This window comes from Camellia sinensis, chromosome 1 (genome assembly GCF_055761805.1).
Source record: "Camellia sinensis isolate YWXY chromosome 1, ASM5576180v1, whole genome shotgun sequence".
NCBI lineage: Eukaryota > Viridiplantae > Streptophyta > Magnoliopsida > Ericales > Theaceae > Camellia > Camellia sinensis.
The window spans coordinates 235215683-235222928 of NC_138961.1; the positions used below are offsets into that span (position 1 = coordinate 235215683).

At 35.7% G+C, this 7246-nt stretch overlaps 1 pseudogene; it reads left to right on the forward strand.

The window, feature by feature from the left end:
- The first annotated feature begins 3072 nt into the window (after positions 1–3072).
- Positions 3073–6297, forward strand: LOC114312944 (phenolic glucoside malonyltransferase 2-like; annotated as a pseudogene).
- Positions 6298–7246: the final 949 nt, after the last annotated feature.

Sequence of the window (7246 nt, forward strand, 5' to 3'; positions counted from 1 at the left end):
ACAACTTCAAAACCTCAATATAAGAGCATGCATGCATGATCTAGCTCTCAATTCAACATTGTAAACCAATTCTAGACTTAGATGACTAAATTACCATGAGCCATGCATGAATTAACTTAAATTCACAAACAAGAACGTAAATTTTCTACCTTAGGTCTTGAATTTAAGATGTAGAAGCTCAAATATGTAAATGCTCTTCAATTCCTTCAGATTCAAGCAAGACTTGTAGAAATCAACTTAATCTCCTGCTCTCCCTCTCTCAATCGGTTTGGTCTCAAGAATGAATGAGGAAAAGGTGCTAAGACAATACAAAGGGTGAGAGAAAGCGTGGTCTAGCACAACCCACTAAGTGGCAAAATGGAAATAAAGACAAACTAATGTGATACAACTCTAATTAATCCAATTTAATCATGCCAAATCACATTTCAATTAAACATGCTATAAAACCACATAAATTCTAATTAGCATAAAACATTAGTTAATTTCAGATTTGGCCGCCGATAAGGCTTTCAATTTGCAATTTAAACATAAAACATGAACAGGTAATTTAACAATCAAACAGATAGACATGCATTTAAACTAACACACTAAATCAATTAACTTAGAATTTCAATCAATTCAATTACTTATCATGATCAGTCTCAATTTAACAGTAATCAGTGCTGTTATCAGTAAACAGTAGTGAGGGTTGTCACAAAGAGTGAAGTTTTTGATAAATTTTTAACTTTAAAAGCCTATGATGAAATTAGTTTAATACTACTCTCAAAATTTTTCGAACTGATTGTGGCACTGAATTTGTTAATCACAAGTGTGATTCTTTTTTGCAAACTCAAGGCATTATTCATCAAACTAGTTGTCCATATACTCAAGCTCAAAATGGAGTTTCTGAAAGAAAACACAGGCATATTATTAAGATAGCTAACACTTTACTCCATCATTTTTCTGTTCCTTTACTTTATTAGTTTGATGCCATAGCTGTAGCTGTCTTTCTTATAAATCGCACGCCTAGTAGTATCCTTCACAACAAATCTCCTTATGAAGTTTTGTTTCATTCCATTCCTGATTTCTCTTTTTTCAGAGTTTTTGACTATCAATGTTTTCCATGGCTCAAACCATACACTTCTCACAAACTTCAACCCAAATCTATGGCTTGTGTTTTCTTGGGATATGATCCTACTATGAAAGGTTATCGCTGTCTTGATCCTCTCACTGGCAAAATCTATATTTCTAAACATGTGCTCTTTAATGAACATTGTTTTCCCTTTTCTTCTAATTTTTATGCTGCTACACCTTCTTCCTCTCCAGTTCCTCATCTTACATCTTTTTTCTAGGGTTCTTCTACTATCCCTTCTTCAGCTCATACCTCAGTCCAGTCCTCCCAGACCTCATTTCAGCCCTCTTCTTTAGCACAGACTTCTTCTTCCTCATTGTCTTCTTCTTCATCTCAATCATCTTCTTCATCTCCTTCTCTGTCCACAGTTCCTCTGTGTTCTCCACTTACCTCTCTTGTTATTTCTATTACATCTCTCACTGTTTATTTACCTCTTCCACATCCTCCTGCTTCTAGACATCCTATGATTACTAGATCTAAATCTAGACATCCTCTTTGTCTCACTGTCTGTTCTTCTCTTCTTCAAACTGAACCTCATTTAGACTAGGTTTGGCATCCCTTAAAGAAGCCAAAAAGTTAAAAAGTTACTATCCTATTTAAGTCACATCATCTTATTTAAATCATATCACTTCTCTACCACATCACTTCTAACCCAACTCATATTTCATAAAAAGTCAAAAAGTACACTTATTTAGAATATCTCAAACAACCCCTTAGTAACCGAGGCTCTTTAGTCTTCAGTTTGGGTTGCTGCCATGCAAGAAGAATTTAAAGCCCTTCAGCATCAAGGCACTTGGGAGTTGGTTACTCTTCCCTCTAATAACGTGGCTATTGGCTGCAAGTGGGTATTTCGCATTAAACGGAATTCAGATGGCACTATTGCTCGGTATAAAGCGCGATTGGTTGCCAAAGGATATTTGTAACAAGAAGGGGTTGATTTTCATGAAACATTCAGTCCTGTAGCCAAACAACCTACTATTCGTATTCTTTTGTGTTTGGCTCTCCATTTTGATTGGCCTATCAAGCAATTGGACATATTAAATGCATTCCTTCATGGCACCTTAGAATAGGAGGTTTATATGGTGCAGTCTCCTGATTTTATTCAGAATTCCACTCAAGTGTGTAAGCTCAAAAAGGCTCTCTATGGCCTTAAACAAGCTCCTCAAGCTTGGTACTCCACTTTCTCCTCTTTCTTGATGGATCAAGGTTTTCATACTTGTCATTCTGATCCATCTCTATTTGTCAAGAAAACTCTTACCAGCCTTACTATTCTTTTGGTATATGTTGATTATATTTTAGTGACTGGCAGTGATCCTACTCTTATTACTCATCTGCTTACTCAAATGCATCATTCTTTCTCTATGAAAGAACTTGGCTCTGTGTCTTATTTCTTGGGTATTTCTGTTCATGCTCAAGCTAGTGGGTATTTTTTGTCTCAAGAAAAGTATGCTGCTGATCTGTTACTTAGAGCTGGTCTCAGTGACTGTAAACCCTGTTCTACCCTATTGGCTGTCAAACCTTCTACTTCACCTACAGATTCACTTCATTTTTTTCAGCCTTCTTTCTACAGAACCATTGTAGGTGGTCTCCAATACCTCATTATTACTCGTCCCGATTTGGCTTTAGCTGTTAATATGGCATGTCAACATATGCACTCTCCTTCTAATGCTCATTTTCAAGATGTCAAACGATTGCTTCGATATGTCAAAGGCACTCTTTCTCATGGCCTGCATTTTTCATCTGGTCCTTTTTCCTTTCATGCTTTTTCTGATTCAAATTGGGCCGGTGATTCTGTGGATAGGAGATCCACTTTTGGGTACTATGTCTATCTTGGTCCCAATTTAATCTCCTGGTCTACCAAGAAATAGGCCACTGTTTCCAAGTCCTCAACTGAGGCTGAATACAGGTCCTTAGCTCATGCTGCTGCTGAGCTCACTTGGTTGCAGCAGCTGTTACAGGATATGTGTCTTCCTGCTCTTTCAGTTCCCATTTTGTGGTGTGACAATCTCTTGGCTATGGCCCTTGCTTCTAACCCTGTCTTCCACTCTCGCACCAAGCATATAGAAATCGATTGTCATTTTGTTTGTGAAAAGGTGGTAGCTAAACAGCTTGATCTTCGATATGTGCCTTCTGCTGATCAAATTGCAGATGTGTTTACAAAGCCTCTCTCAACTTCTCGTTTTCAATATCAATATCTCAACGACAAGCTCTTGGTTCTTCCTTGCGCTAATAGCGTGAGGGAGGCTGATAATGTACAGGTGCAGGTGCAACCTCAGTCATGTGCTGTTAAACCAATTGACTCACGAGCATGTAATAGTACCAGTTCTGTTAGTTAGATTCTGGAGCTAATAACTGTTAGTTAGTTACAAACTATTAGTTAGTTACAAACCGATAAAAGATCTGTTATGCATGTATATATAGAAATATCTTGTAACCAATTTTGTGTGAAATGGAATTATGAAAATTCTCTCTCTCTCTCTTCAGAATTGTTTGGACCTATTGAGCTTACTATGGTTCCGTTTTGATTATATGAATCGTTTATTTTTTTTTTTTACACTTTGTGTATTTCATTTATAAAAAAAATTAGGTCGATTTGATAACTATAACTTGTTCAATTTATTATTTTTGTTATCAAAAAAATATATGGTTCATTTTTTAAAAACACAACTGTCATACTTCTTTGGTGAACAAAAACATATATGATTTATTTTTAAAAAATTTAATTATCGTACTTTTCTCATGAAAAACACAATAAATTGAATAAGTTACGGTTATCGAATCGAATTAATTTTTTTTTTTTGGATGAAATAAACGAATTGTCTGATAAAATGAATGATATAAATTATCGAAATGAGACTCGTAATAAACCCCACGAATCTGAACAATTCCCTCTAGTCTAGATCTTGGACTGAAGTGAACCCTCCTCCTAAAATAAACAACACAAAATAGGTGTAATCATTTTCGTCTTTGACAGTGATTAATTCTCTAATTATGAAAATAAAAATATACAAAAATAACCAATTGAATTATGTCAATTACTTTACACAAGTAAAAAGTAATTAAAAAAAATGTGTTATCAAACGCATCATATTTTTTTACTTTTAATAATATTGTGGAGTACCATTTGATCGTATTTTGAAAGTATTCAATAATCACCTTTACTTTTTTTAAAAAAACATTACGAGAAGAGATAAGTAATTGTAAAACTGTAATACATCTCAACTAATACTTGCATCACTCAAAACTTGACCACAAATTTCTTCTTTATATCAATCATGCAAGACGGGAAAAAATAAAGTGAAACTTATTGAGATGTGGATGTGGCATGATTATAAAAGGCAAAATTGAAAATGAATACGTTCGTAAATAGGTAGGAGTAATATCAATAAAAGATAAATTAAGAGAAAATAAATTGAGATAATTTTGTCATATATAATGCAGACTAACAGAAATAGTAATAAAAATATACGATATAGTGACGGTAAAAAAAGTATTAAAAGAAGTGATAGATGTAAGTTGACATTACTAATATAATAAATAAAAATATAATATATATATTTTTTCAATTTAGTAGAGTCAAGTAAAGAATAATTCAGCCTCCGTTTGGGAAGTGGGTTGGCTTTTTGGCTTTTTGACTTTTTTGGCTATTTTAGGCTGGGCTTAAAAGCTTGGTTTGGGAAGGACTTTTTGACTTTTTGGCTTTTTTGAGTTTTTTTGTGAGAGAAGAATGTAATGATGATGAGAAAATAAACCCAGATTCACACCCACTCTCTCTAAAGAACAACCAAAGCTTTGAATATGATGATGAGAAAAACCAATCAATTAAACAGAGTCATACTATACTTAATAGTGTTTTTTTCAATTATAATTTGATAATAAAGGAATATTTCAAATAGTAATCATGTAAACCCAGATGAAGATAATGAATTTTTTGTGTGAAAATCTAGTTCCAAAAAAAAATTCCACCAATGTCCAAGACACCCAATTCCAAAGTTTTATTGCCAGAATCCGAAACGACTTGAAACCATCTGGGTTTTCCGATTCGGAGGATTGGTACAGTTCCACCATTGCAAGTCTTAGTTCATACCAATCAGACTCGAAAAAGTCCGAAGCCACCCAGAGAGAAAAAGAGAGAGATTTCATTCACGTGTACAAGACTGTTTTTCATGGTTTTGTCGCGAGACTCATGACAGAGCAAGCCGAAGAATTAGCCGAACGCCCAGAAATTCTCAAGATCTTACCAGACCAAGTTCGTCAAATTTAGACGACGATCAACTGAATTCCTAGGGTTCAAAAATGAAAAGGAAAAAAAAAATTCAAAACCACGTCATTTTTAAGTGCTGCTGGGAAGGCCGCAAAGAAGTGCGGCAGATGATCCGAACTCGTTTCCAAACATCGGGTTTTCTATCGGTTACGCCACACACCACGCGGTATTGGATGGGAAAACTATATCTCTGTTTATGCATTCATGGGCCTCTATTTGCCTCCGCGGCCAAGTCTCAACTTTAACGCCCGAACTAACTTCATTTTATGACCGCACCATTGTCGATGACCCAGATGATCTTGAAACAGCTTTCTTAAACGGATGGTTGCAACAAAATGGCAACAACAACAAAAGCCTCATGATATTGGACTTGAAAGCTCCACCCGATGTGTTTCTCGACACTTTTAGATTGACAAAGGCAAATATTGAGAATATCAAGAAGCGTGTGCAAGCCCAATGGCAAGGGAAGAATAATCATAAACCAGCCATTCCTCTGTCAACTTTTACAATAACAAGTGCCTACACATGGGTTTGCTTAGTTAAAACCTTGAAAATGAGGAACCAGAAAGTTCGTCTTGTCATCGGTGTCGACTGTAGGGCTCGCTTGGAACCCCCTCTCCCTTCAACTTACTTTGGGAACTGCATTATAGGATGTTTTGTCGATGCAAATTCGAACGACTTAATTGGAGAAGATGGGGTGGCCATGGTGGCCACCGCGATTGGAGAAGCCATACAAGGTTTGAATGATGGAGTTCTAAAAGGGGCAAAAAACTGCAGAACTGAATTATTTTCTTTACAAAAAGAGGCATTATTTTCCATTGCAGGCTCACCTCGACTTGAGATGTACAACATTGATTTTGGGTAGGGGAGACCGAGAAAGGTGGAGGTGACATCAATTGATAAAAGTGGAGCTTTCTGTTAGGAAAAATATGTGATTTCCCACAAGTAAATCAATCAATAGGAATAAAAACTAATGCGGAAAAATTAAATCAAAGGCAACACAAGAATTTTTACGTGGTTCCCTCAATGTGAGGTACGTCCACGGGATCGAAATCCGATTCCACTATCAACCAAATAAGTTCCAAACGATTACAAACGAGACACTAATAGTCTCACAAAACCACCCTTAGGTGAATTCCAAATAATCACAAATAAACAAAGAGGAAAGACCTCACCAAATAGAAGAACCAAAATCTTCAGAACCAAAGTTGAAGAAGATCCAAAATAATTAACCCAAATCACCTTCTTCAATGCGGAAGTTGTTAACAAAAACTTCAAACAATGCTCCAGGAACAAAAGCCCACCAAAAATCAATTTTGTAGCCTTGCAGCCGCACGCACACCCACGGGAAAAGTAAACCAATCCTCCTTTTTTCCTTGGGAAAACAATATTGTGGATCTAGGGTTTATTATCAAACCTTAGTTGTTTCCAAATTGGATTGAGTTTCCTCAAATATAATATATAAAAATATATTATACCTAAATCAAGTCAAATTAAAATTCTTTAACAAATCAATTGGGTCCCACACTCCAATAAGGAGGTATACCCAACAATTCTCCCCCTACCGACTTAGGTGGAGAAATCAACCATACCCGCCAAAGTTCGACACTTTAAATGTTTGTCCCTCGACAAAGTCTTTGTCAACATATCTGAAATATTATCATATGTGTGAACCTTTTCGAGTTGTAACAATTTCGAATCTAACACATCAGGAATCCAATGGCATCTCACATCAATGTGTTTCGATCTTGAATGAAAAGTAGAATTTACTCAAGTGAATAGCACTTTGACTATCACAATAAAGCACATACTTTTCTTGCTTCAAACCCAACTCTTGCAAAAATTTCTTCAACCATAACTCTTCTTTGCAA